This window comes from Silurus aristotelis (genome assembly GCF_946808225.1).
Source record: "Silurus aristotelis genome assembly, chromosome: 18".
NCBI lineage: Eukaryota > Metazoa > Chordata > Actinopteri > Siluriformes > Siluridae > Silurus > Silurus aristotelis.
In genome coordinates this window covers 13623795-13633450 of record NC_139591.1, presented here as the reverse complement: position 1 = coordinate 13633450, position 9656 = coordinate 13623795, and the positions used below count along the sequence as shown (strand labels likewise).

The 9656-nt window shown below is 40.3% G+C and overlaps 1 protein-coding gene across 14 annotated transcripts in view; it reads left to right on the top strand.

Annotated features, from left to right (window-relative positions):
* Positions 1-60: 60 nt before the first annotated feature.
* Positions 61-9656, top strand: part of pitpnm2 (phosphatidylinositol transfer protein, membrane-associated 2) — a 60439-nt gene continuing 50843 nt past the window's right edge. For 4 of the 14 annotated variants that reach the window (XM_083569243.1, XM_083569252.1, XM_083569237.1 and 1 more), the window contains exon 1: positions 84-711. The gene's annotated coding sequence lies outside the window, so the exon portion shown is untranslated. Of the gene's footprint in view, positions 2151-9656 lie in introns of all 14 variants that reach the window. The other 10 variants (XM_083569244.1, XM_083569238.1, XM_083569241.1 and 7 more) reach the window with 5 other exon arrangements.

Below are 9656 nucleotides of genomic sequence, written 5' to 3'. Positions count from 1 at the left end.
CATTATATTGTTTATACATGTTTATAAGCAGTAAATGTGGACGTGCTCCTGTGTACCACTAGATGTCGCCCGAACAAAAACCGTATTAAGAGCAATGGCGTGACGAGGAGTGAATGTGTGTGATCGAAGAACTTAATCATCACTGCAGAGAAGAAGAAGAAGATGATGATGATGATGCGTGCTTTTTATTTGCGGGTGAAATCTAAGAGTGGAAAGGCGGTGGAGAGCAGCGGCACAACACGGACTGGTCGTGGGCTTGCGTTCAGGTAGGAGAAGCTCGAAGCTTGTGTCTGAGTGAGGCGGAACACTGGGGCTTCGAGGGAGAGGGCGACACGAGCGCGCGCGCGCGCACACGCACACGCACATTGCTGCACATCTGGAGTCTTTGACAGCCACGACAGCGGGCGGACGATGGAAAACAAATGCAGGCTGCACCACCGCACCTAGACTGAACACCATCGCGGAGAGACCGCGTGGAAGACTGGCTTTAATCCGCTCTTCGAATCTTAGCCACCGCAACTCCTAGCTAGCAGCGGAGGACATAGCATTGCACCCAGGCACAACGTCGACCTGCGCGCACACACACACACACACACACACACAGAATGTGCATTGGTTAGCTAGCTGGGGAATCTGTCAAACAAACGGCCATGCGTCACCTGTAGCCTGCTAGTGACGCGCTTCAAGCTCGGAATCCACAGAACATTACAGGTAAGCGGCTCCGGCTCGGGGAAGAGCGCGCGCTAATGGAGGATATAAATATACCTTACATACACTAGCTTTAGCCACACAGCTAACGTGGCTGTACCTACTAATATCCTTAACATTCGTGTAAAGGTCCGTTGAATGGAAAGAAAAGAAAAGATTGTATATTAAGTTAAGGGGTTATGAAGTGTGCATGAGCTGGGCGAAAGTATTCACTTTATACAGTCGTATTGAACTTATTATATAAGGTTTACTGCTTACATGACTAGATAGAAGGTGCGGGGCTTATATATACATATTTCAGAAATGTATGAAGTTATTGATGATTCCAGGACAGAGAATAGTGTACAAAAAAACCCACCCACTGAACCCTGATTCTGTGGAAAATGCCCTGATTGATAACAGGGGAGATTTCAGTCTGATTCTATGACAGAAAGGCTGTCAAAGCTTAACAAATCACTCTTTACAAACATGGTGAGCAGAACAGCATCTCAACATATAACATTATCAGGCTGAATGTGTTTAACAGCAGAAGAGATCATGATCAGGTTCCCATCCTGTCGACTAAGAACTCGAATCTGAAGCTACACTGGGCATGGGCTCACTGGAATTGGACAGCTGAGGATTAGATCTTTCAGATGGATTAGATCATTTAAACATCATTAATGAATGAATGAATGAATACATTTTTGCTCTGTAAGGTGCAGAATTTGGAGTGAAGAGCATGAATTTATAAAACCAGCTTCACTTGCAGTTTGTTTTTGGAGATGTAATTGTGCAGTTAGTGTTTGATACCAAGCAAACATTGTCTAAATGTCACAGCGGGTCTCAGTTACTAATGCTGATGATTTATTGATCTGATACTGGCTTTTTTGTTAGTATTAATATGCCCATGTGGTCTCCTTTAACATCAGTTTGGCGCACTTTAGTAACCTCCCTGTACCACCGGGTAGAATTTAATAAAGCACCTCTGGGATGTGCAAGAACGGGAGCTTCACGGCATGAAGGTGCAGCTGATGTGAATCTGGAGCCATTCTGGAATGCGGTCAGGTCAACATAGACCAAAGAAATGTTCAAAGGAACGATGCATGCATGCGTACTTTCCTACACATCAACATCCTATCTCTCGATTTACCTCCACATCACTTGCTATCACAAGAACATCAGCATGAGCTTGCATAACGAAACCCTTCCTTGCTAAATGGTTGAAGCAGACACGCATTTTGCAGATTTATCAGGTGGTGTGTGGGTGGATGAAGTGCAGGATTTTGTGTCTGGGTTATCGTTCTACGTTCGGGTGACTCATCCCCCGGCATGTGGCGAGGCTTAATTCTAGGTGTCAAAGATAACAGGACATCAGAGGCTGGTGGACACAGAAGAATTCAATCTGTTCCTTTCTGTCTGCTTCATGGAGCTTAAACCACTGCCAGTGAATCGCTCATAAGGTACGAATGGATGCGTGATGGCAGCTGGTATGCACTGATTGAATTATTGATTTATTTTTAATAGTAATTTCACTATTTGTAGCTGACACTTTCTTAGGCCAGTCTTCCAAGACTTCTCCTACAGTGTTTGCATTTGCTCCATTCCTATTTTGAGGAATCTTTTATTTAAATTTTTTTTTTTACAAAATATCCCAAATGGCATTGATTCTTCTTTATCTTTTAGGGTTTTGCATCCATTGAATTTTTTGGAATCTGGGTTTTCTACAACAGCACTACATTCATGTCATGTTTTTTAAATCAATGGCTTGTGCATATCACTGTGCTTTAAGCGTAAGTCACATTTCATTATAATAACACTTTGTAAAACTCAACACTGGGATTTTGGAGGAACAGGTTGCATATGCCTCATGCCCAGGCTGTTGTTTTATCACGGAGTAGATTATTTCATCGTGTAGCTAGGTCTGTAACACATTAAACTCTCTCTGTATGTCTTGTGCCTCGTAAACTCTAGACATGTTTCAGTAATGAAGATCCACCAGTGCTGACTCAGTCGATATTGATATCTCGGAATAGGAATCATTACCTGACGTAAGCATTTTGAGGCAGGCAGCCTCGCTCTGAAGTTACAGGTGAGGAGTTACAGTCTTAGTTAACCTGTTAATATTGTTGCTTGCTTTTCCTTTTAGAAAGTCAGAGTGCTCCTTTCTGTTCTTTTTTAAATAGTACGAAGGGGGGAAAAAAAGAAAAGCTTTTCTTGTTCCGGTCATAAAATTGAGATCATTAGGTTTGTCCGTGAAGAAGTGATCATTAGGAGAATGAGTCACAGAATCGATTGCCTTCTAGTCCCACGCCCAAGCACAAGGAAGCCTGTAGAAAAACAAGAGAGAGAGCACAGGGAGGCCTCTGTCAGACTCTGACCAGCATACCGATATGACCATGAGTCCACTGGCTACACACCTTTGCTACATTATTTAAAGCTTCATAGTAAACAGTGTTGGCCGTGTTTTTCTCTACAAGGTTTCAACGGCTTGCTTGTTGAACCGGGATCGATTGCTGCACAGAAAGTGTGTGTGAGCAAGCATGGAATGCTCTGACGGGAAAGAGAATGTAGTATTTTGATGTTTGCACTGTATTTGGTGATCTGTATTTGACGTAATGAAAACCCAGTGCTGTGAGTAATTATTCTTCCATTATATGTGTACCAAATATAGGCATGTATCGCATCTAAACTGAGCATGAATACAAATTTTTTTTCTTGTTTGTTTTTCCAGTTTTTGTTGATCAGTTAAAATCAACTAGCTAACTAAACTGCATTAATCGCTTTCTTGGAATGTTTGAGTGAATAAGTATGGAATTGTTCATACTCAATACCAGTATGGCTACTTGTGCATCCATAGCTGAAATTGGTGGATCTGTGAATGAAATTTCCAATCAGTAAGTTGAAATCCTTGGACAATGATGACATAATCGTGTTTGTGTGTGTGTGTGTGTGTGTGTGAACCCCAGTGCTTCCTAAATGGAAATTTCCAACGCTTTTTTACAGTATTTGAATGTGGTAAACCCGCGGATCACTCACAGAGTACAGTGACGAATACCAGAGCGGAGTAAAAACACTCGTGCTTTGAGCAAATTGATGTTGTAATCAAACCATGCGTCCTCCAGACACTCTATCTTCCTCAGGAGAGACCATTAATAAGTGAGACGGGTTTACATAAGGGTCGTACGTCTCACATTTACTGCCAGTGAACTCTGATCACCTTGGCGTGACACTGCCTCCTGCAGGAAGGCGTAACCTCTGTGATCGCTAAAAGCGTCGGAGTACGCCCGAAAGCGTGCTTGATGAGCGAGTTCGGTCGGTGACCAATCACCCTCGACCTCTTGATGTTTCTGCTCTCCTTTCCTGTGGCTATTTCTGGATGCCATTCTTTCCACTGAGCACCATTTTCCTCTCAGGCTCCAGAAAAGGAACCGCATCAGGGTGACTTTTTTTTTTGTTCTTTCTATTTTCCTCTCCTTCCCCCAGCCTTTTGCGCATAACCTATTTTTATATCATGACTGGCAGGCCACAGGAGTGCAGAACGTCACAGGGAGCAAACTACGGAAAGCAGAAGCTTAAGTCGTGTCAGAGATGGTGACTCTAGTGCAACGCTTGCACGTTCCATCCCATCCAGTTGAACTTTCAACAATGTCTCAGTTTCCAGGTTGTCTGTTCAGTTCATTAGTCAGCATGGGAGTTGTCAGAGCTGCCCTGAGTGACATTGGGTTTGATTTAGGGCAGCCAATTTTCATGTTTTCTCTAGGAGAGGCAGAAAGAGGAACTTGCTACATCTCCTTTTGACCATTTGGAAATACCCTCCAATTGATTTTTTTTTTGTTATTTTACTATACTCCTTTTTTTAACTTTACAAAATCACTATATATTCCCAAACAATGTGAGGAAATACTTATCAAAGCTAATACTAGATATGAAACATTGATTTGAATTACCTGAAATTGTCTCTGACTTTTTTTTTGCTCAATAAACTATTGATACACCTTGCATTTTTTTAAGCACTTAGAACCAACATTTGTAATACTAATAATACTAATCACATTAATAATAATAAAGGCTACATATTGTCTTAAAGCAAGGCATACAGTATGTAGAATGCATGAATTTGTAGTGCGATTTCCATGCGAACATCATGAACACACTCCCATATCTGCAGTATCAGTCATCACTTATCCCTCCATCACTGCTCCAGATTTCCTAACAGACACTTGTAGAAATCTTATCCAATAGAATGTACGATAATTAGGAAATTTCTTCGTTTAAAAAAAAAAAAATTTTTAAAGAAATATATAAAAAAAAAGGCTACTTTTCATTTCCACCATCTTGATGATTTTGTATAGATTATCTTACATATGTACTCCATGTAATGCAAACATAATAATAACACAACACCTAGAAGACTATCAGTATTAGGGGCTTTTTATTATAAGACTTTGACTGCTGCTTGGATCCCTTTTGAAACCCCCCCCCCCCACCCCCCATTTTTTCCAGCCAGCACTTTCCTATCATAAAATGAGAGAATCATTGCGAATTACACAATTGTGATGTCCAATCCGATCTTAACTGTGGTGAATCTGTTGTGACGGAACAGCTTGAATGTTGTGTTTAAATGTTAAATATCATGTCATGTCCCACTTCTCTTTGATAGCCCTCTAGACCTACTTCTCTCCACCTCGAAGGCCTTGCTTTTGTAACGCCAGCACTTTAAAGACTTTTGCTCTGCAGCTGTGCGTGGGCTAAAGTCATTGACCACGAATGCAGAGAGCCATTATTAATGAGCGCAATCAGGAAATGGGCATTTGGTCTTAATAGATGCTTAATCTCGGTAACAAACGGCTCGGGACCCACTGAGAGGGTCCTGTGTCATAGCTTGCTCCAGGCACTGTGTCATCAATGGCTTTGGGAAGCAACTGTATATTTTCCAGCCTTTGCACTTGGAGCCGATCCAGACACTAATGGTATTGGGTTGTGTGTGGCACGCTGGAGCCACCGCCCCTGCGCCATCGATTCATTCTGACATCTCACTGTTTCTAGCCAAACTTCTATGAGGTGTCTGAGGTGCGGTGACACGGTGGAGGTTTAAGAGTCTTGTACAAAAAGCCAGCAAATTCCTCATGAGTGAAATCTCACCTTAAAGCCCAAATGATGCATTTTTTCCACTAATATCAGATTCTTATTGTATAATTTCCTTTCTGGAAGGAACTTGCCTCTAAGCTTACACTCTATAACAAATGAATTCAATACAGCTGACATGAGCAGAAAGTTGTACAGTCTATTTATGTCAACGGCAGAGCGGTTTGTTTTCGAATTAGAAGGCGTCCTTAAATTTGCATACCTTTTCACAGTGCCTCAAGAAAGTAGCCCCGGCTGTAACTTGGTTGTTATAGAAACAAAATACTAACAAACATGCTTATTTAAACGCTTTCAAATAAACGGTTTAAACTATTATTACAGAAACTTTGTTTCTGTAATAATAATCTCACATAGTCGAAGGCTAATAATAAAATGCAAAAACACCTATAATTATGTCGATTCAATCTGTTAGCATATGTTTATGTACCTTTGCAGAAACCGTCTTCGTTGTCAAACATAAAATCGCATACTAACATCACAAACATCAATGTAACGTTGCATAGTATAACTCGTCTCACATAAATTGGGGATAAAAAAAACTTTAAAAATAAGGATATGTGGTCAAGCTGTGGCTCTCTTTTTGACCGTCCATAGCGATACTAGCCAATCGCTGATGTCCTTGAGACCATCCTTGCTCATGTGGACAAATAGCATTTTTCTCACAGTGCGTTATATTGCAACAATTTAAAATCATGCAATTGGCTGGGATCATTCAAAACTAAAACATGAAGAAAACACGGTACAGTGTGGTTACCGTTTTAAAAGTAATTTAAAATAGATTTTGATTTTTTTTTTTTATATACAGTGCGTTCAAAAAGTCCCTCCTCATTTTTTGAAGCTGGCGATAAATACACTTTCAAGCAGCTTCTCCGGATAAGGTGGGAGCTCAGTGGTTAAGGCATTGGACTTTGGATCGGATGGTCACAAGTTCAAATCCAACCACCAAGCTGCCACTGCTGGGCCCTTGAGCAAGGCCCTTAACCATCCCCTGCTCAGTTGTAAGTCTGGATAAGGGCGTCTGAAGATTGCCATAAATGTAAATGGATACAAGAAAACCTCATTGCGATACTGTGCAATTTAATTTGCGATTTAATAAATATATGTATTGAGTGAGAATAATAGTTTTATTGAACAAATATTCTCCTATAATCCACTTTACACGGCAACTGCGGAGGGACTTTTTGGACGCTCTGCATTTGTATTTGATGTAATATGGCTATCAAATGCACTAAATGGGTTTAATTTTCACCGATATTCTTGTATGCAGTTTCAGCAATTATAATGAACGCTTTTCTAAAAAGGGTAACAACTTACTCTTTAATTTGAAGAGCGAGACCCCTCTTATTTTCTCTCTCTTTTTTAGTTTTGCTCTTTAATAAAGAAAAAGCACTTCTTATCCAATTTACTTGATTCATCGATGGAACATTTCAGTAATGTCTGTTCACTTAGTAGGCAGCATAAAGGACAGCTCTGTGAGCTTCCTTATTTTAGTCAGAAGGCAGTATCGGATGTTTATTTATTTTTTATTTAAGAAAAGTCCTTAAAAGGCCCTGAAAAGGATAAACAGTATCCAGAAATGACGTATAATTAAATAGTAATGGAAACATGTATTGACCGCGTCCTCTTATTGATCAGCAACAGTAAGCGTAAAAGCAGAGATTTGAAAACATGACTGTAGTTGCGGTAGAGCCATATCTAACGACTGTATAAATAATTAAGAGACATTATTGTATTATTGTTGTTGAGTATCCTAGAACACCCAGTGTTTCTCACCATTATCAACCAGGTTGTAGGTCTACTGTCTGCCATGTTACCATGTGGCTCATAGTAGCAACAGCAGCAGCCCTGAAACTATTTACACTTTACGCTTAGCTGCTTCGTCTTATTGCAAGGAGGAACTTCCATCCTAGCTGTGACGCTATTGTGGCCTGGCACCTCGCGTTTTGTCTGCAGACGTGCTCTTTTACAAGCAACTCGTACAGTTCAGAGCTTCCTCTCACCGCATGTAGGACCCTGTCAGCCGCTTCTGCTCATGTCTTTAATCGTAAACCTTTGGGGGATGCAGTTTGCTTGTGGCTGATATTTGCATAAGCAAAGTAATGTTGATACTGGTTTGATTTTTGATTTTTTGATTTTATGCTCATATCATTTCATGCTGCTGCATGAGGAGCAGTAGATAAGCTTCACTAAGCATTGACATAACAGGAAATGTAAGGGTATTTTTTTTTTTTTTTTTTTTTGGGTTCTGAGAGCGTCTGCCCTCATATGGACTAATTCTTCCGCAAGGCTGAAATTGGAAACTCACTTGTTCACAGCTTTCACAGCATGTGATGCTTTTTAACTACCCATATACATCAGATTAACTCAGAGTCAACAGTCAGGAAATCTTGAAACGCCTTCGTCAGAAGATAGTACAGCAACACTGACATTACAGTAAATGCAGCCGGTTATGCTTCAGGATAAATCCTCACCCTACCCTTTTTTTTTTTTTTTATTTGACACTGAGCAAAGCAGCGTAGGGATAGCAGCCTAATATCTCGCATTTCCACGCTCTCCGAAAGAGGCTTTTTAATAGCTGTGAGTGGTGAGGTGAGCGGCTGACGATTATCCTAGCTCCAAATGCCCTCGAGGTGAGTGATTTATTACAGTAATTTAAGGAAACGAACGAGTGCAGAGGCGTGCCACTATCAGCTGAGGCTGCTCTATAAATAAACTGCCTTTGCTCATCATCCGCCCCTCATGTCAGCCGTTTGTTTGTGCGCCTCCTTTTGCCCATTTCTTCCCGCTTGGGATATTTTGGACTTCTCGTATAGCTCCAGCAGTGATGGAGTCAGGAGACTGCACACATTCTGATACGTGTCCTAGGAAAACATTTTAGCAGGTTACGTGCTGGATTGTGGGATTCTCCAGAACCTTTTATTATATATAATTCAGAAATGTAGCTTTAAGAGTAGCAAAGGGGTGGTGTGTGTGTGTGTGTGTGTGTGTGTGTGTGTGTGTGTGTGTGTGTGTGTGTGTGTGTGTGTGTGTGTGTGTGTGTGTGTGTGTGTAGGTCTATATATATATATATATATATATATATATATATATATATATATATATATATATATATATATACACAGTGAGGAAAATAAGTATTTGAACACGCTGCTATTTTGCAAGTTTTCCCACTTAGAAATCATGGAGGGGTCTGAAATTGTCATCGTAGATGCATGTCCACTGTGAGAGACATAATTTAAAAAAAATAATTCAGAAATCACAATATATGATTTTTTAACTATTTATTTGTATGATACAGCTGCAAATAAGTATTTGAACACCTGTCTATCAGCTAGAATTCTGACCCTCAAAGACCTGTTAGTCTGCCTTTAAAATCTCCACCTCCACTACATTTATTATCCTAAATTAGATGCACCTGTTTGAGGTCGTTAGCTGCATAAAGACACCTGTCCACCCCATACAATCAGTAAGAATCCAACTACTAACATGGCCAAGACCAAAGAGCTGTCCAAAGACACTAGAGACAAAATTGTACACCTCCACAAGGCTGGAAAGGGCTACGGGGAAATTGCCAAGCAGCTTGGTGAAAAAAGGTCAGGGTGTTCAAATACTTATTTTCCTCACTGTGTGTGTGTGTGTGTGTGTATATATATATATATATATATATATATATATATATATATATATATATATATATATATATATATATATAATAAAACATAATCAGCTGCCAGCTTGTTTCAGGGGAAAGTAGTTCATTCATTCTCAAAAAGTTAATATTAGTTGCCAGCTGATGTCATGTGCTAATGAACAGCTGTGAT